The sequence below is a fragment of the Patagioenas fasciata genome, chromosome Z (assembly GCF_037038585.1).
Source record: "Patagioenas fasciata isolate bPatFas1 chromosome Z, bPatFas1.hap1, whole genome shotgun sequence".
Taxonomy (NCBI): Eukaryota; Metazoa; Chordata; class Aves; order Columbiformes; family Columbidae; genus Patagioenas; species Patagioenas fasciata.
Genome location: NC_092560.1, coordinates 37,955,068 through 37,975,576, shown reverse-complemented (window position 1 = coordinate 37,975,576; position 20,509 = coordinate 37,955,068). Strand labels below are relative to the sequence as shown.

Sequence of the window (20,509 nt, the reverse complement as noted above, 5' to 3'; positions counted from 1 at the left end):
TTCACGGGACTAAACAAAATTACCTCTGCAGCTTTCGCTTTGCCTGCAAGTGACTGGAGGGAGGCTATTTTGGGGGGTGGGAAGAGGGCGGACGGAGGGGGAAGGAAATATCCCCGTCGGCGACCTCCCCACGGGAAACACCAGACTTAAAAACCTCTAAGTGGTTAAGTGCCTTGTCTGTCTCTCTGCCCGTCGTGGTTACGCGCCGCTAATCAGACTCCACCGCCCACCCCAGCAGCAGGGCCGGAGGCCGGGGCCAGGGGCGGGCCGGGCCGGGCGGAGGAGGGGCTGCGTCCCACCGGCCCCCAGGCACACACCGCCCCTCGCTCGGCGCAGCGGCGGCGGCACCCGGCGGCTCTTGGCGTCCGGGCGTCCGGGGAGGGTGCCAGCGGAAGAGGTAGGCAGGGACCCGTGCCATCCCATCCCGTCCCGTCCCGTCCCGCCCCGCAGGTGCGGCGCCGGGAAGCCGGGCGCGGGTGCGGCGGAGCAGCGTGGCGGCATTCCCGGTCGGGTGGCGGCATCCCGGGTCAGGCGGCACCCCGGGGAGGGCAAGGCGCTATTGCCCCCGGAGCGGAGATTGCCCTGGGCAAAGGTGTCCTGGGGGCACCGGTGGGGCGCCGACCCCTCTGGTCGGTCGCACCACTTTTGCAGCGCAGCCAGGCGCCCGTGGCATATGCCACTCCGCGTTGTCGCTGGTGGGTGACCGGGCTGGTGGTGCGGCTCTGGGACTCCGGGCAGGCTCCTCTCGCTCTCCCCAACTCGCATCGCCTTCGTCTCTCCGCGCCAGCGGTCCGAAGCCGGGACGAGTCAGTTCAGGCTCTCCGTAGAGTAGAAAATTTGAGCGAAAGGTTGTGGTTTGTTGGTTTTTTTTTTTGTTTTTTTTTTTTTTTTGTTTTTTTTTTTTTTTTTTAAGGTTACTGTTCGTTTTCACGGAAAGCTTCCGGCGGTCCTAAACAGAGACTTGGATGAGGGTACATACTAAGATAGAGGGATGTTTGTGTATATATGTAAATAAGCATGACCTGCACGTCAAAATGCACATCTGTTTAATAATCTGACTTTGTTCCAGCATATGTCTCTCAGCAGAAGCTGCCTAGAGAAATTCTTAGTTGTGTGGTATCCTGTACAGATTTTCTATTTTGTGTTTTAGCCAAGAAGTAGGTTGGATCTGGAAATGTGGGCACAAATCAATTAGGGAAATTAAACGGCTGCTTTTCTTAGAATGAACTGGGAATGCAGGGCTTTTTTGGTAATCTTATGTGTAACTTAAATATTGCTGCCAGTCTTTGAGTAATTAAATGTAGTCAAAGCAGCAGACGTGTTTCCTGGAATCATATACAGTTCTGCAGATTTTCTCAAGTACCAACTTTTGATGATGAAATGAGTTTAAAACCACAGTTTATAATATGCTATTGGTAGTGAAGATGTTTCATGGGATGCTTTCTCAGGTTTGTAACTGAGCTTTGGCAGCAGCAGTTTGGACATCAGATTAACATAAAGACTCTGTTTAGGAAAAAGGGTTTTTATTCAGCAACTTTGAAGAACAAAAACCCCACCAAATCTGGAGAGTGTCATTTATTTCCCAGCTGATAAGTCTGAGATGCTTTGAGCAGCATGTCTGCTGTGAGATTGAAACTGAAAGCTGGCTTCAGTCTTCAGTTTCCTTGTCAACACCCCTAAATGGCATTTGTGCCCAATAACACAATATTGGGTGGGAAGCATACACAATTAGGTATGTGCATTCCTCTTGAAGTGCAGGGGGGTGTGCAACTGTCTGAGCTGGAGACAGAATTTAGGAATATAACAGCCTGGGTGGCCAAATTACCTGTATCTGTTGCTATTCAAAGGCCCTGTAAACGAAATGTTATTAGGAATTTATTTTCTGTCTCAAGTCAGAGAAGCCAGTAGGGCAGGTGTGCTCTGGATTTTTAATAAGCTTGACAAACAATGTAATGTAGGCCCCAGTTTCTACTTGTTTGCTCATATAATTCATGCACCTGCACGGCATCAAAACATGGGACCTCATCTAGTGAAAGTTATTTGATTTTCTTACACAGACAACTGTAATCACCATGTAGCCATGTCATACAATTTAATTTAAATGTGTATTGCTCCCACAAGAGGTGTATCAGTTACATCATTTTAGTATTGATTGTTAATATGCTGCGGAGGTGGCATGGTTTTATCTTTGGCTTCTTAAGATGGTGCAGTTTTAAGTCTGGAGTGTTACAAGTCTCTGCTAGAAGATGAGCAGTTCACAGTGTTGGCAATGAGTTTCCTGTGTCTTGCTCACTGATTACAATCCATATCTTGCAAAAAAATTCTCAACTGCTGTCTACTCAGTGACTGGTGCAAAGTAAACTGGAAATCACTTGTCAGACTTCCCCTGTTTTGAGTATCAGGTGGTGAAACCATCCAAGGTCTGCACTGTTCTCCAGGCCAGGGCTGTGGACACCAGTTTCAACTCTACGTGGACATCCCCAGTAGACAGAAACCGTACTGCTTTTCCCTCAACATCATGATGCTTTAGCTGTTTGTATACCATAAATTTTACCACGTAGCTGTCCTAGCTAAAATACACGTAGCTAATGCCAACACTTTAAATGCGACTGGGTGGGTGTGAGGTTGTGTCCTCAGAGGGCGGGCACCAGGAGGACCTGTCCAGTGGTTACAGTGTTAAATGAGCTTTTCCTGCCCGGCCGGTGGCGAGAGGAGTTTGTCCAAGGGAACAGTTCTTCCCTGACTCTCATTATGACATTTTCTGCAACATGATGTATTCTGCTGTATGGGTCACACACCTAGGGAAGCAAATGCACTTCAACAAAAGTGGTTAACTCATCTATGCAAAGAATGTAGGAACCATGCATTAGCATACTTAATTTTGATTAACATCTAACAGAATATGGAGTGGGCTTTTGAGTGCAGCTGGTAAGGATCGCTTGAATTTATATTCAGATTACTTGGCAGGAGTACTACACCGTGTCTCCACATCCCCTTTTCTTGTCTAGGCATTTTCACTTCTTCTCATTAAGGAAAGTAAGTGGCTTCTAAGGAAGGAAAAAATTAAACAGATTATTTGCATATGTGCTGCAATTTTAGGCAAAACAAAGATATACTGATTCTTCCATAGGGAATACTATAACATGAATGTGATCCAGTATATTCATTTTTTGAATGGAACACAGTGTATAGCAGTAAAAATCCACTATAAGCCTTTATTTAGATACTAAGTGGAACGGTGTAGTGGAATTGCAGTCACAGTTCTTACATGCTTATTCCCATTAAACAGTGTCTTCCCTGATCAATTATGGCAGCATCTCTAGATTTCACTATAGCGTAGTTATGTTACCAACTCATTGTCAGCAATGGAATTTGACCCTAATTTTTAACATTAAGACATGAGTTTCCCAGTAACTGGTACTCATATTCCCCTTAGAAGATTTGAAATATACACTAGGATTGGTGTATCATGGACATATAACTGTGTTTTTTTATCTATGAGAAGAATCTGTGTCTTGATATTCCAAATGTTTTTCTGATGAAGAGAGTATGTATCATCTAAAGCCATCTGAGAGTATTTTGGGGATGGATTTGCTTTACTAGAATAGCTTTATTGATTGTGTCAGCATTCTTGTTAATTAACCTATTCAAACTGTCTCGTCTTTAGTTGATGTTTTGCTTATGTAAGGATTTGTGCTTCATGCCTTTGGATGTACACATTAGGTTTACATTAAAATGTACACAACCAGCTCTTAATGTTTTATCTGTGTTTTGCATCTGATTGTCAGAAAAATTAGCCCATAGCCAGCAATGAGGTACTAATTCTGAGCCCTTTTGATGTGCAACACAATGAAAGAATATAGATTGGAAAGCAGAAAGCATAATTTTAACTTTGACACTGACTCGCTGTGTGATTTCAGGAATGTTAATATTATTTTTTTCCTGCTGCTGTGAAAGAATACTCTTCTAAGCCTACTAAATTATTTTTGTTCAATGCACAGAGATGCAACTTAACTCTTTCAAATAAACTTGAATATAAAGACTTCATATCAATGTTTCTTATATTTAAAATGGTAACAGTAGCACTAAGAACTGTAGGTTATACGGCTCTGGTGTCCTACAAGTCACAGTACCTGTACAACAGCACAAAAACAACAGCAAAAGTGACCTTACCTTTTATCATCTAAAATTTAAACCAAAAGACAATACAAAATATGGAGGGGCAATGAAATAATGAAATTGGCTGTCAAGCCACAGTCATATTATTAATAAAAATATGTAAATTAAAATGTTTAAGGGGATTTAATGATGGGTTTTTTTTTTTCTAGTGTGAGTCTTCAAGTAGGAGACAGTGTAGAACTACTTCTCTGAAACACCGGTATATTACCTTTGAGGGCTGGTACCATGGCCCTGCCAAAGAAGGGGTCAGCATCTTGTGAAGAATGAGAAATGCTGTGCATGAGAGGAGACCGTGAAAGGCAAAGGGAAGTCATGACCTTAGGATGATGGAGAAGGTGGACTTATCAGGGGACAAGAGAAGATCATCAGGGTTTTATGGTGTGGGTGAAGTTGTCCAGGCGTGACACTGGGGGGCCCTGACCCAGCCTGGTGGTGTCTCTGATGGGCAGTGCTGGTCTGGGAGGGCGTGCTTGAAATAGTGGTGGAGGATGTGGAGTAGCAGAAGGGCTGGTCAAGGCTGCTCAAGAAAGGAAAACTATCAAGACAGCGATAATGTCTGTTTAGGGCAACTGACATGTCTTCAAGCAGTAGCAGGGTGGAATACCAAACCAGAGTTTAGCAAAAGATATGTTGCTTTGGTGAACTGCAAAGGAAAGAAAAATGAACTGGACAGAAGACACTAAGCAAGCTGGTACTTCGTTGTTCCATGCACACCCTTGTTTCTTTTTGGAAGGAAACCTTTGCTTTGGAAAGTTTTCTGTACATTTCAAGCATTATTCTGTGAGTTCTTGCTGCATCGCATAGGGGTAGATGCTGTAAAACCTGTTCAAAGTAAGTAGTGCTGTATTCCCTAAGCAACTGTATGAGATAAATATGTGCAACACAAAGTGATTTGGAGAGACAGTAAGGGCAGGAGGATGTTGTTCTTAACATATTTTAGACTTAGCCCTATGAGAATATTTTCCATTAATATAAACAAAGACATCCGTGCAGGGTCTCAATGAGTTCAGTGTGTTCACAGCATCTTTTGAAGATTCTCTTATACAGAAATCCTGTTTATCTACTTTTCAGGAGTCTTTTTGGGTACTTGATGAATTTAAAGGATTTACAGAGCAGGTAATAACATTGTCACCTGATAAGTTACTCATCTTCGTCTTGTGGAAATGTTTTGATTTTATCTTGCAGACATTTTCCCGAAGTGCAAGAGAAAAATATTCAAGGGGGCAATAACTTTGACTTGGGATTTTTCCTGTCCCCAACTGTTATTTGGAACAAAATACTCTGCTATCGAAGGGCTTAGGAAAAGTCATGATGAGATCCTCACCCATGGTTCACAGGGGACCTGGCAGTGACATGCACTGCCCGTATTCTGCAGTCAGGCTGAAGCTCTGCACCAGTGCCAGCCCAAGGTGCAGAAGCTGCCCAAGAGCTCCCTGGCTCTCACTCTGTCTGCGCTGTGGGGTTTCCCATGGGCAGCCAGCATGTGCTGGGGAAAGCTGTACACGGCAGTCTTGTTTTGACACGCAGTTTTGACTGTATTAATATCTAAAGATCAGGGCTACGGGGTGCACCTGCCTTGCATTGTAGACACAGGTGGAAACAGTGAGGTGGCGAGCTGGTGGAACAAAGGAGAGGAATTTGCAGGTGCAGTGCTATGCTGGTCTTCTCCTAAACTGGGTTTTAGGGGGATCCCACTAGCATGGTGGTATCGTTCTTCCCTCTCATACTGCAAAGGTGGACTGAATCAAACTTATTTCTATGTTTTCACTATTGTTAGTTTCACTCAGACCTTTTGTACTATGGCAGTCTATTTTTTATTGTGTTGCTCAACGCATGAGTTTGGTGTTGATTCGTGCATAGTGATTGCTATTTTATGTTACTTGCCCTTTTTTTGCATGTGACCCATAGAGAATTTTTAGATTCAGGTGATTTGTGTGAGAGCTTTTGAATCCTGACTTTTTAAAGTTTCAGCATTGCTGAACTGATTAACTAAAGAGGAACTAAAGAGTTTCGATCACAGGGCTCTGCCAAAAGGAGCCCCCAAAGTGAATGTTTAGTGTGAAAGCATGCCTTGCAGTTTAAGCCCAGAGTGACAATGATTGTAACACAACGCTGTTCATGTGACAGCCAGACAAAGAGGCCATTATGCATGGCTGGCTGGCATCATATCCTCCCAAAGCCAATAGTCAGACTAAGCTTGGTTGCCCCGAGAACGTGAATACACTGGAACCACTTGTATGTTAAAAAAGAAGAAAAATACATGAGTGTCTGTGTGTGCATGCTCACGTGTGTGCTAAGGTCCAGCTAAGTTTTGAGTACAAAATTATATACTTGATTTGTTTATGGCTTTTTTTTGGAGTTGCTGTCGGGAATCAGCAGAAGCCATGTAACATAGCACTGAGGACAGACATGGTGGGAATAAAAAAAGAGTATGTCAACAGACCAAGTAGATCTTCCAGTTCTTTGGCTCCATGCTAGAAGACTGCTTCCTTCAGTGTGCTTTTGAGCATGAATAACTGAGTTGTAGTTTCCTCTAAAGTGTTTACAAAATCTTCGACTCACTGGTCTGTCAACACACACGTTATGATCATTGGAACTAAGTGTGATTGTGGGAAGCATTTGTTTGGTTACTTATAAACCCTCTTCAAAGGGTTCAAGACCACCAGCAAGAATCAGAGCACTTGATACATGAAGAAATGTTGCTGATGACTTGTGAGCTGAGGCCGTTCTGGCCCCAAAGGCAGCATACTTGAGTCAGCCATTGTAAATCTACTTAAAAAATAGGTTATGGCAGCTGGAGTGGAAAGCTCTTCAATTAGAAATGCATTTGTTTAAAAACAACTGTTTTGCCTTTGCCCCGAGGGCTGGATTGTCTTACCCAGCACACAGGGGGTGCCACCCATTGAGGACCTGAGTCCAGCAAAGGCACTTTGGCCTCATTCTCTAGCTACTGCTGTACATTTCTTATTTTTCTTTTTTTTTTTTTTTCATTTTTTCTTCTTTGTTGTTTTCTTTTTCTCTCTCCCTCCCAGCCCCCTTTTTCCTTTTCCCCTTTCTTATTTTTTTCTTTCCTTTTTTACTTCTGTTTTCCTTTATTTTATATTTTAATATTTTTTATCTTTTTGCTTTTCCCCCCTCTTTTAATCTTTTTTCTCCTCTCTTTTCTTCTTTTTTTTTCCTCTCTTCCCCTCTCTTCCTTCCTCTTCCCTCCCTTTGCCTCCTCTTTCCTTCTCTTTTTTTTTCTTCATTTGATTGAGGACCTCATTAAACTAGTATTTGCTTTTGACTGATATTTGCTTCTAAACGCTTACGGGAAACATGTAGTTTATTAGTATATTTGGACTGGTATTAAAAAAAAAAGGCACCAAGAGTTCAATTTCTTTAATTTCACATGAGGTTCAAATCTCTTTTTTCATTTTGCTCTGACTGTTACACTTTCTGAATACAAAAATTTGAAATATGAAATTATTTCATATTCTTCAGTTAGGTTTTGTTTATACTAACACATTTTTCTTACTTTAGTTTCACTCTCCTAGTGAATGTTTTACTTCAGAGAAGTTTTTGAAGTGCAAAGAGGGCCAGAAAGCATTTTTTGCAACTTGTGACAGCATAGTATTAAATAATTCATATTTTTATTTATTCAGTTCTCTGTCATTAGGCTTTTCTTTGGAGGGTTTTTTGTGTATATTTTGGGGAGAGACAATGACCGAAATTACTTATGCCTGTATTAAGAGTTTCGTGTCAGCAAGAATCAATCTGAAGAGGGTCAGGCCTTATTTTGTGTTTGGGGTACAACTCTGCATTGGTGAGGCCACACCTGGAGTATTGTGTTCAGTTCTGGGCCCCTCAGTCCAGGAAAGATACTGAGGTGCTGGAGCGGGTCCAGAGAAGAGCAACAAGACTGGTGAAGGGACTTGAGCACAAGACCTATGGGGAGAGGCTGAGGGAGCTGGGGTTGTTCAGTCTGGAGAAGAGGAGGCTTAGAGGTGACCTCATCACTCTCTATAACTACCTGAAGGGAAGTTATAGCCAGGTGGGAACTGGTCTCTTCTCCCAGGCAGTTAGCAATAGGACAAGGGGACATGGGCTTAAACTCTGCCAGGGGAAGTTTAGGCTGGATATTAGGAAGAAATTCTTTACGGAGAGAGTGATCAGGCATTGGAATGGCCTGCCCAGGGAGGTGGTGGACTCACCGTCCCTGGAGATTTTTAAACTGAGATTGGACATAGCTCTTAGTGCCATGATCTAGTAAATGGGCTGAAGTTGGACCAAGGGTTGGACTTGATGATCTCTGAGGTCTTTTCCAACCTAGCCAATTCTGTGATTCTGTGATTCTGTATATTGGTAGCTCTATTTAAATACACAACAGAAGTGCCTGAAGAGCTGGTGATTTTGTTACTCCTGCCTGCACCAACAAAGGGCCAAGCTCAGTCCTGCTCCATCCAGCATGTGCTGAGGGATGTCCTGAGCAGCTGACCCTTCCCTGCACTCACCCCCCCACTCCAAAAATGTGGCTCTCAAGGCTTGTTACAGACTCTGTGTGAACTTGGCACTTCTACGCACACACCCCTTTTTATGCCAAGTTGCTTGTGGTTGAGGATTGAAACTAGAGAGCTTAATAATTTTGCCTGGATTTTACATGTCAGTAAAAATGCCAGCCAATTTTGACCTGGCACTTGGATGTTTTTTTGGTGGTGGTTGCTTCTTTCTTTAATTATGATGTGTTTGAAGAGTCTTACTGCTCCTGGGAAAAATCCGGGAGGTGTTTGGTTTGGGGAGCAAGGTTGGCAGTTAGACAGGTGGGCAGCTTCTTCCTCCAGTGTTTATGTTATATGTTTTAGTAAATCTTTTAAATAGAAAGAAATAGTGAGGATACAGTGCAGCTGGTGTCAGTGTAAGGCCGAGCTGTTGGTCTAAGAAATTTGGTTATATAAGTTAGGTGAATAAATGCTTGTGGAGGGTACAGCTGGGCTAGACAGGCTATTTTTTTCAAACCTCAACATAAGGATTGGTACCTGATTTTTTTTCAACTTGTGTTAGAAGGGTCCCAGACTCCATAGAGTTAGGATTTCCTTTTTCTCTTGCAAGCGCTTTGGAAATGCTTGTGATCTCTGTGTGCGCTGTCATTAAAGGATGATTGTAGGCTACTGCACAGTCTTACGACAGCAGTGGATTTTAATTATCCATATAATTACTGTTTTATGCATAAGAATCACTTCAATTATGATGTCTCGATGAATGTCCTAAAAGTACGTGTCATGTAAAACAGCACATTGTCTATCTCCTGAAGACAGCAAAGCAAACAACCTCTCCAGATTTGAAATCCCACCTCACATGTGGTCCTTTTACTCATGAAAGGAAATTATTACTTCCAAATACTAATGTTTGGATTGCTTGGATTTGTCCAAATTAACTGATGTCCCATGTGTGCCTTACTGTTCAAATCACATCTGCCTGTGCTGTGTTTGGTTTTGGGACCACAAAGGACAAGGACATTTGCAGAGATGACACTGTATGATTCTTGGCTGTTATATACAGTTTGGTGTGGGTGTCACTCCCTCTCATGATGTAAGCTTTCATGGTCCTGTTTGATGTTGTCAGCTCCTCCCATTCTTTTGTTATTTTCTGATGAATTGTAAGTATCCAAATTACTGTATTCAGTGACATCAAAATACAGGAACTTCAGAACTTGCGAAATGTGGGGTTTTTTACGATGCAACTAGGAGACTTTCAGGAATCTAAATACTTCAAGAAGATTCAATGGAATATTGTGGCCAGTTTTGGGCCCCTCAGTTCAAGAAGGACAGGAACTGCTGGAGAGAGTCCAGCACAGGGCAACAAAGATAATTAAGGGAGTGGAGCATCTCCCTTATGAGGAAAGGCTGAGGGAGCTGGGTCTTCTTAGGTTGGAGAAGAGGAGACTGAGGGGTGACCTCATTAACGTTTACAAATATGTAAAGGGTGAGTGTCACGAGGATGGAGCCAGGCTCTTCTCAGTGACAACCAAAGATAAGACAAGGGGTAATGGGTGCAAACTGGAACACAAGAGGTTCCACTTAAACTTGAGAAGAAACTTCTCAGTGAGGGTGCCAGAACACTGGAACAGGCTGCCCAGGGAGGTTGTGGAGTCTCCTTCTCGGGAGACATTCAAAACCCGCCTGGGCACCTTCCTGTGTAACCTCATCTGGGTGTTCTTGCTCCAGCAGGGGGATTGGACTAGATGATCTTTCGAGGTCCCTTCCAATCCCTAACATTCTGTGATTCTGTGATCCCTGTGCAGGGAGCCTCTGTGCCACATACTCAGGTGCTTGACACAGGGACTGGTTTTCAGTTTTGACAATGATGTTTCTAAAGAAAATTTCACAATTTGTGCAGGCTGCCTGGCTCAATTGCTCTGTCACCACCAAAATCATGGGTATCCTCTTCACTATCCTCTTTTTGCCCACAACAACCCCTCTTAACACGCTCGTCTCCTCTTCACTGACTTCCCTCTGCTTAGACAGTGAAAAAGTAAGAGCAGAAAAATCACTTGGGTCATTTTTTCCATCCTGGCCAAGGACTGTGTGAGGGCACCTCCGACACCGGGGGAGACCCCTCGGGGCTGATCGCCTGATAGGGGCATTTACCGGAGGCACCGTCGGCTCCTGCCGTTAACTCGAAGCTCTGCCTGCTCTGTAATGGAGCTTTGGTGTGGCTTTAATCCACGCCACATGCGGGTGACCCGAGCAAACCCTGTGGGAAGACAGAAGCCCTGTTGTGTGTTTGTGGAGCAGTTGCTCGGAAGCTGATGTACAGCTGTGGCCAGGCTTGTTTGGAAGTGCAGAGTAACTTGATATTTTAATCTTTTTTTTTTTTTTTTTTTTTTTTTCCTTCCACAGACTGATATTGTAAATAACAACTGTTTCAGAAAGGTACCTGCCAGGGAGTTTGAAATGCGTATTTTAAACTGAGGGGTGGATTTCATGAAGATTTTAGCTGAGTGCAAAGAATGTGCTTTTTTTTTTTTAAAAATAATAATTTTAGCTAGTTTCATTTCTTTTAAAATAAAATGTGTAAGAGAAGACAGGCTGAGGGCCCAATTTTCTTGCTTACATTGAGTAAACCAGGAATAACTCAACTGAAATAATTGAACTTTCAGAGTAAGTGAGGTGATGTCCATGAATACAGAACCCTCATGCATTGCCTGTGCAATACTTCGTAGGATCTCTGAACACACATATTCTGTGTTGTCCAGACATCCCAAAGTTGCCTCCACTGAAGTCAAAACAATTGGCCTCTTTTAATAGATTATTAAATTTTCTTTCAGCAGAAAGCTAGATTTTGAGCTGTGTAATGGATTCTGCTGAAATGCATAGCAACATTAATGTCCTTTATGCTTTAGGGTTCTTTTGGATTGAAGTCACCACACATTGCAAATACTGCTGTGCAGGTATGCCACAGGGCTTCATCACCTGAAGACAGGAGATGGTGCTGAACAGAATGAGTTTCACTAGTTCTGCGGAAGTTGTTGAAACTCTGAACCCATAAAAGAGTGCATATTTAATTATTGAATAAGGAGACTGGTTGAGTAGTTGTTGAAAAATGAAGCAAAAACATGGCAAGAGATGCTTCCTTGCTGCTGTCAGTAAATTTTTCCATCTCCATAACCCATTTCGTAGAACTTGGAGACATCTCTGGAACAATATTGTTCCTCTGCGACTTTAATGCGCTTTTAAGATATGTTCCATTCTTTCTTGCCGAACATGCCAATTTGCATTATGTATGAATAATGACAGCCACGATATGCATTCATGGTGAGTGAACCTCAAAGGATTTGGGGTTCTGCTCTGTGCCACTAAAATACAGAAGAACTTTTTGTGTCTTTGCAGACTATCAACCTTGTTCTGTGTACCACACCCTTTTACAAGTTCCTTTTTATTTTGACAGTGGATCCACTTCAGAAAAGTCATTTTGTTTGGTTTGGTTTGGTTTGCCAAAGTAGTGCTGGAATGCAGGGAGGAAATGCTCTTTCCCATCTAGTGGTAAAAGAAGATATAAAAAACAGTCTGAGGATGCTGCCTCCTGGCCTTCAGTAGGAGGTTTTTGAAATGAAGTTTAAATTAATTGCAGTCACTCCAAGAATGTCTAGTGGCATTCAAAAACATCTTTGGAGGTAGTGTCCTGGGACGTACACTTCTAAAAATTACCCTGCTTTCTGTTGCATTGCCTATGTCCAGGGAAATACCAAAGTTTTAGTACATTGAGGCTTTCTCTTATGCATATATCTGTGTTTTTCTTCGTTGCAGTTTACAACATGAATACCAATAGGAAAAATAAAGAAATGAAAAACCAGAGAGACAAGAGGGCATTATTGGCCTCTTCAGAGCTGACCCAAATCTGTTAAAATTTTTTTCAGTTGTGATTTTATGTATGGTGCTTCCTTTGTAAATGTCTAAGACCCAAAAGTCTGTATTTCATTATTCTGATGCTACACCCATGGTAAGCACTGTAAGCATGATGTGCATGTTATTGCCACTGGCAAAATGTTGAACTGGAGGCATGAGTCCTAAGAGTAGGTTTAAACTGGAGACCAGGAGACCTAAATTTTGTTCTCAGCTCTGCTGTTGATTTGTTTTATGAGATAAACTATATAGACAGGAGTCTAAATACTTTCCATGTACAATTTGGTTATTAAGAGCAGGCTTAATAACAAAAAGCCTTACAACATTAGGTAAGGTTTTGTAAATCTTATATAGATTTACGTTGATAAAAATACTGTATATGAGATTATTTCATAACATATATCTAAAAATAAATGTGCTTAAGTAAGTTAATCTTATATTTTTCTGTATAAAAGAGACTGAGGGAGATCAGATATTTGCAGAAGGCACATGAGAGGAAGGAGACCCCACAGTTAGAGAGCTACATGGAAACTTGCTGGACCCCCTTGCAGCATGGAGCAGCCTTGGACTCCTGAGAGCACTACAAAGACCTTCAGACAGTGACAGAGAGCATCTGCCCTGGCTCATCTAACCCGTCGGGGTAGACAGCAGTCACTTGCTCTCCTGGAGGGAGGGAATTAGAGTGTCCCAGTCTGCCCTCCAGAGAGAAGAAAGATTTATTCATGGATTAGTTCACTGGGCAGCTGAATGGTTGGGTCAGATGAAGTGCCCATCACTTGCCCGAGCCCGTGGTAGGCGGCTTTTCTTTCGCTTTCAACACAAGGGCATCCTTCTGCCTTTCAGGAGCGGATGCAATGGATATCTGTACAGTTTTATTGCTCTTCTACACATTCCTACCTTTCTTCACAGTCTCTAGAGCAGTGCAGAAAATTCGTAAGGAAGGTCAAATAATCTCTTGCTTGTTACTGGATGAAATAGATGAAAAGAAGTAATTTTAAGCAGTATGGCAGCTGGCCTGTCCATCTTCCTTGCTGACAATAGGAACATACATTTTTGTGCTCCTATTCAAAACCCTGTGTGAAATTGGAAAGAAGCAGTTAGTTGAGGGAGAAGGTGTGTCTAAGCTCAGAGTCCTTTTGCTGTGTCAGGACTGGGAGATGCTAAGAGCTTGGGTTTTAGCATCAAAAGCAGATCCGCTGGTAGTAGAAACAGTGTAATAGTAGTTAGCCAGCCCAGGCATGGAGTTTTCACCAGGTTTTTTAATCACGAATCTGAGCCTTTAGTCATCAAAAATCAATTGTCAGCACCACCCAGCATACAGCCATGGGCAGGATGAGAGATGCACTTTTTCCCAGCTGGGACCAGTACTGTTTAGCATCTTCATCAATGACATAGAAAATGGGATTGAGTGCACCTTCTGCAAGAGTGTGGATGACAGCAGGCTGAGTGGTGCAGTTGACACACCTGAGGGATGGGATGCCATCCAGAGGGAACTGGACAAGCTCCAGAAGTAGGCCCATGACAACCTCATGAGGTTCAACAAGGCCAAGTGCAGGGTCCTGCACCTGGCTCAAGGCAACCCCCGGCACCAATACAGGCTGAGGGATGAGGAGGCTCAGAGCAGCCCTGCAGAGAAGGGCTTGGGGCAACAGGTGGATGAAAGATTGGACATCAGCCGGCAATGTGCACTTGCAGCCCAGAAAGCAAATTGTATCTTGGGCTGCATCAAAAGGAGTGTGGGCAGCAGGTCAAGAGAGGTGGTTCTGCCCCTCTGCTCTGCTCTGGTAAGACCCCACCTGGAGTGCTGTGTCCAGCTCTGGAGCCCTCAGTACAGGAAAGACATGGACCTGTTGGAGAGGAGCCAGAGGAGGCCAGATGATCTGAGGGCTGGAACACCTCTGCTGTGAGGACAGGCTGAGAGAGTTGGGGTTGTCCAGTCTGGAGAAGGCTCCCGGGAGACTTTATTGAGGTGTTTCAGTACTTAAAAGGAGCCTCTAAGAAAGATGGGGGCAGACTTTTTAGTAAGGCTTGTCATAATAAGGCAAGCGGTATGGTTTTAAACTAAAGGAGGGGAGATTCAGGCTAGGCATGGGGAAGAAATTTATTATGATGAGGGTGGTAAAACACTGGAACAGGTTTCCCTGAGAGGTGGTAGATGCCACACCCCTGGAGATGTTCAAGGCCAGGCTGGATGAGGCTCTGACCAACCTGGTCGCGGTTGAAGCTCATTGCAGACTTTCGAAGGTCTCTTCCCACCCAATCTGTTACATGATTCCGTGATCACGCAATCTCTTGTGCGGGTTCCTCTGATCTCTCCCTCTTACATGGGCTTTGCTTTCCTCTACTTGTTTGCACTGTCTGCTGCCAGGGACCTGCATTTGGGTTTGCTATTTCTGCAGCAAGCCCCCAGCTAAGCTGCCTGGAGTGTCCCCGCTGCAGCCAGGGAGGTGATACGGCAAATGCTGGCAGCATTGATCTGTTGGGCTCTGAATTTCAGAGAGAACAAGCAGTTTAGTGAGTTCACGTTTCATCCCAGATTTCCATGTGGATCTGAGGAGAGCATCCGTTCCATTTTGGCTCTTCCCAGAAGCTCCTGCACCATGAATGTCTACAGATGCTGTGCTGCTTTTCACTGTCTCCTCAGCTGGTTGCTGCTGTGCTAGCAAAATAAAGTTGCAGATGTACTACTGAAGGTGAAATTTCTTCCTGTGCAATTTACAAACACTGGATTGCATAAGTCTGTCATCCGTTAATGAGAGATGACACATTCACGCATTCAGATTTCACTGCATTTCCTTCTGAAAATAGTGAATGCTTTTAATTTCCCTTAAAAAATGCACAATTTGCAATATGTGTTTTTATTCTTAAGGAATGAACTAAAGCCAATGTTCCTGTAGGATTAACTGAGCGGCAGCAGAAATTGTAACAGCGATGCTGCTAATGCCAGTTGGGCTAGAAGTTAGAAGTCTGCTTTAAAAGTTTCCCTGTTTTCTGGCACAGTCTCTGACACATACACTCCAGTCAATCACAGTAAAGTGCCTAATAACAGATGTGGCAATTAAGCTGAAGAACTCTGTCTCCCTCTTTTAATTTTTATTACAGAGAATACCTCATTACAGAGAGTACCTCATTAAACCCACCATCGTAGAGATTTTTTTAATTTGGCATACTAATGTCTGCAAAAATAAGATCTCTGAATAGGGTGCCTTGTTGCTAAACGTGCTGTGTCAGACAATGCTATGAATAGACCATTTTTGTAGTGATATGAGCTCGTACTACTGCAGTCCTTTTACAACCCATGTTGCAAAGAACTACAAGTTTAAAGAAGGCAACACGTGTCCTGAAGGATAACATTTTGGGGGATATAGGGCCTTGTGCTCAAGTTAATAAAAATATGGTCTTGATTCTTCTGGGTTCAAATTACTCTGCCTTCAACTGGAATTAGCAGCAGACATTTAGGAAGGTTTCAGATAACCCGTAACCAAGTAAATTAACATATTTTAATAAGAGAAGTTATCTTGAAAGAAGACATTAATTGTGACCAAAAAGTCTTCTTTTGATTGTTAGAGCTTCTGAGGCATTTGCCTTCATTAGTTTCTTTTAATGATGTACCAGGCACTCTTTTAAAGGAGAATCTGATTCATCATTCAAAAAAATTAATTTAAGAATGTAATGATTGAAATGTCTTAAAAAATATGGTAAGAGAAAACTAAAACTCATAAATCAGAACTGGAAACTTTGATATTAAATTACTCTTTCAGTATCAAAATGGTTTCATGCGTAAAATACAAAGTTGTTTACTTCATCATTTTTGGAAAGAATATGTGTTTTTTAATGCCCATTACAAATGTTGGTAGCTGGTTTATTTCTTAGAGTTATTATTTATTCACCAAAGCACAGTGTCTTGTCTTACAGATTCAGGTATTCATCCAGGAGTGTATTGAACCTGTCTGTGTACATTTACCTGCATTTATGTACATGCAACAGTGTGCAGGTGCTTGCGTGTGCATACACACACACACATACACAAACATATGAAAGAGAGAAAACCTGCAGACACTGTTGGCAGCTGGCAGGCTGCATTTCTCCCTAGGAATATTGTTTGTTCTCTGCTGACCGATAGGGAGTCTAAACATTAAAATTATATAACTGCAATCATGGTTTTAAGTTTGTAATATCATTTTAAAATAATGTAATGTTGAGTTTAGGTGTCTTAAATGTTCAACTGCTCCTTAACCTGTTGTTCATATTGTGTCTGTAGATATTCCAGGCCACAGATGGGAAAATGAGGCCACATTGTCACTCTGTAATGTCAAAGAGCAGTGCAGATCAAACAAGCTAGTAAGTAAAGGTCAGGGAGAAGGCTCACAGATGTAAGCATAGTTTCCATAACTGCACATGCTTACGATTGTTATGAAAGGTGTACAGATAGAATAAAACTTAAGTGTTGCTCCAGTTCTTCTCGGGCAGTAGCAATGATATGCAGCTGTCACCAGTGTAATGGACATGGTATGATGACTTGATGGCATCTCGTTAGGGCCTTCAGCAGTATTAAATTAACCGTGGTGGAGAGAGACAGGTGAAAAATGAAAAGAGTAGGTGGGAAAATGGGTCTGGTCTCATACATGTTGGTCTGTAGAGCTCTTTCCATTTATTCCAGCTAGTAGTGACACCAAAAAGATGCATTGAAAGGATCTCCCAATGTTGTTGAGCCAGTTTACTGGGAAAATCACACTCTTACATGTTGCTCACTCTGCAGGATGGTGTCATCAGGTTGCATTTTAGTATCACTGAAAGTTGTTCAGGGCAAAATTCCTCTCAACTTTAATGGAAATAGGATTTGTCCCTTTACTGTGGTTTTATTTAAGAAGTAGAATTAACCAGTCTCTTTTAGTTTTGCATTATGATCTTCCATTTTCCCCCTTGGAGAAAGAATGTGGGAGTACTACATCCATTCTGACCTTTGCAAATGCCAAAATAAAAGACGGAAGTAGTGAATGAATGAAGTGTCACAGGAAACGCTTCTAGGTTCCTCATTCTTCTACCAGAAAGTTTTGGATTTACTGTCCTGGGGGTGGAGTGGGGTGATGGTGTGGGGATGTGGGAGGCTTGTGCAATGAATTGTAGATACTTTGAACTAGATTTCTATAGGTGAAAAAGAAAATATGAGAAGTAATGCATTGATATGTCAAGATGCCATTAAAATGAGATGGCATCAGAGTTAATGAACTCTTTTTGGTCTTGTTTTAAAGTAGATAATTTGAAAAATTAAGTCTGTAACAAAGTACTGTAATAGGGATTTGCAGCAGTGAAATGCTCAATCTTAATCATTAAAAAGGAGCTAACTGGAACGACAACTTTATTTTGTGTAGAATGTTATATGCAAAATGGCATTTGCTTGGATGATTTACAAAGATAAATATACTGAAGCAGTGTTACCAACAAGTTTGTTGGCAAATTATAAAAACTTGTTAGCAACTAGAAGATATAAATAAATGAGGGTGTTCATATGTCTGATTTTTATAATGAAAGGGTCCAGTGAAAGACTGTGACATGCGTGGGGAGCTGTAGACTGAAGAATCTTGCCAGTGATAACAGAGGATGTGTCTGGGAAGGGGGAGAATGGAATGTATGATGGAAATGTATGTGGAAAAGGGGAACATGCATGTAACCGGGGAAGGAAAGAAACAGAGGCAGTCTTTGAAGGGAGCTGAAAAAAGAAGCAGAAAACTTTTAAAGGAAGGCGAGCACATTTGAAATGGATCCTGAACTGCATAGGAAGCTAAAGGAATTGTCTGAGTCCTGTGATCATACTCTTTTATAGGCTGGCAATAAACTGGAAGTGACACAGTGTCTGGAAGACTGGTACTTGAGATAATAGGAAAAGAGAGGTCACAAAAGCTACAGGCAAGACAGAGTAAAGCCATGAATGAGAATTTCCACACCAGTGGAAACAGGGCATTGGTGTATTTAGGCAACCACAGGATTGTCCCAGGCAACTTGTCAACAACCACAAAGTTTTCACAGTTACAGCCATGAGTACAGTATCCTTTCTTGTGATTCCTGTTAGAAAAAAATGAAATACCAGATGTCTGGTGGTGCTATCTGCTTAAAGGACTATGCTAAAAAATTTGATACAGATTCTTACTGTGTTATTCTCTAATAAACAGAGCTTTAATACATGCCACTAATGTCTAACTTGAGAATTAAGTTTCCTTAAACGCATGCATCCAGTTATTTTTACTCTTAGCCTTTTAGCCTTTACCAGTACTATTAAAACAGCCTGGGGATTAATATACAGACTGGTCACCCAGTAAGCAACACATTATTTGATTAAAAAAAAAGAGGAAGGAGGGGAAAGGAAGTCTCTGTGGATATGATTTTTGTATCAAGTCCTGTACTGTACAGCCTCTCTTTAAATATGAGTTGCTGTTAACTGACTGGTAACTGTCAACAGCCACTTTGGTAAAGACGCCCAGGACTGATAGATGCCATCTGTGTATGGACCGAAGGCTGCTGGTGCCTGTGTCAGTAGCCTCATCCCAGCCGGGTAACATCACCAGCCATCCCTTGGCTCCCACATGCCTCTGCATCCCACCGCTGTGGCTTCCGTGGGGGCAGCTGGCCAGCCCCAGGGCAATCTGCAGCTCTGGAAAGGGGCTGGAAGGGGAGGAGGAAGACCTTGAAGCTCTGGCTAGAGAGTGCAGGAAACAAACAGCTGCAATAACTTGCCCACAAATGGCAGTCAGCTGGGAAACAGTGAACTCCAAAGATCTACAGATGCTTAAGAGATGGTGGTTGAGGGCGGCCTTTCAAAAACCGGACTCCTATATGCCCTTCCTTATGCATGGAAGGGGGAACTACTCTTGGTCTTGAGTTTTCTCCTGGTGACAAGCTGCATGTTGCCTTTGACTGAAAATATGACCCTGATACAACACTACCATCAACAGTACAGGCACAGTTGGTGAAGATTTTCAGTGGTCTGTGTTTACAAAATTTGTTTATTATAAATTATTTTTAGAAACAATTTCCTTTTGTTTGGCCTTCCTCATCTCACATATAGCTTCTCTGTCCATCACTTACTCTTGTTTCATTGTTTGGTTTGGGATGAATGCATATTAAGCATCCTGAGGAATTTTCCTTTTTTTATTTTTGGTAGGAGAACCTGAAGTTAAAGCAATAAACATTTGCCCACTGACACACAGAACAGAACTAGATAGTAAGTATACTTACCTGACATCATTTTCTATGGTTCACTTAAAGTGTCTTGTGTAAAAGAAGTGCATCCGGGTTTATGTTCTAGCTGCCATTTCATCTTCTGAAAGTGTGCTTTTCAGATACTTTGATTTGGATTCTAGACAGCTTTAGCTGTATTGGGTAACTTTTCATCTGGGTGGAAAATAACTGCACAGCACACTTAGCCAAAGATTTTTTTAACAGTTCACCTTCTTGACTTCCTGTGTGAATCTTTAAACATACAAAACCATGTAACCTTAATGATCACAGGTTTGCATGTTCAAGACCTATACTTGTTATTTGCCTGAAAAAAAAATCTTTTCACGTGAACAGTGCTCTGATTTAGTGGACAATTACAGCTACAGTGAAGTGACCCCATGCTTGTGATGTTTGGCAGCCTGCCTCAGAGGAATAATAATGAGTCCATCTGCAAAGGATCTGGCGTGCTGGCATTTGTCTTTACCATGCCTCCTTGCCTCATGCAAACTTGACTTTCACTGAACTTCCTTTCCCTCTCCTTTTAATACTGATTTGAGGGAGAAGAGGACTGATAAATGGATATATCATCCTTGCCAACTTAGTGGCTATGGAAGCTCCTACTGTACTCTGAGAGTGTTGCATGGCAGTAAGTGAAGTTGGTGGGCCAAAAAGAGTCTTGCTTTTCAAGAGGCCAGAAAATCTTAGGGAAACTCTCATCTCATCTTTTACAGTAA

The 20,509-nt window shown here is 42.3% G+C and overlaps 1 protein-coding gene across 4 annotated transcripts in view; it reads left to right on the top strand.

The window, feature by feature from the left end:
* Positions 1–280: 280 nt before the first annotated feature.
* Positions 281–20,509, top strand: part of MEGF10 (multiple EGF like domains 10) — a 104,217-nt gene continuing 83,988 nt past the window's right edge. For 2 of the 4 annotated variants that reach the window (XR_011736357.1, XM_065861040.2), the window contains exon 1: positions 281–397. The gene's annotated coding sequence lies outside the window, so the exon portion shown is untranslated. Of the gene's footprint in view, positions 398–4,989; positions 5,011–19,719; positions 19,780–20,509 lie in introns of those variants that run through there. The other 2 variants (XM_071801780.1, XM_071801781.1) reach the window with 2 other exon arrangements.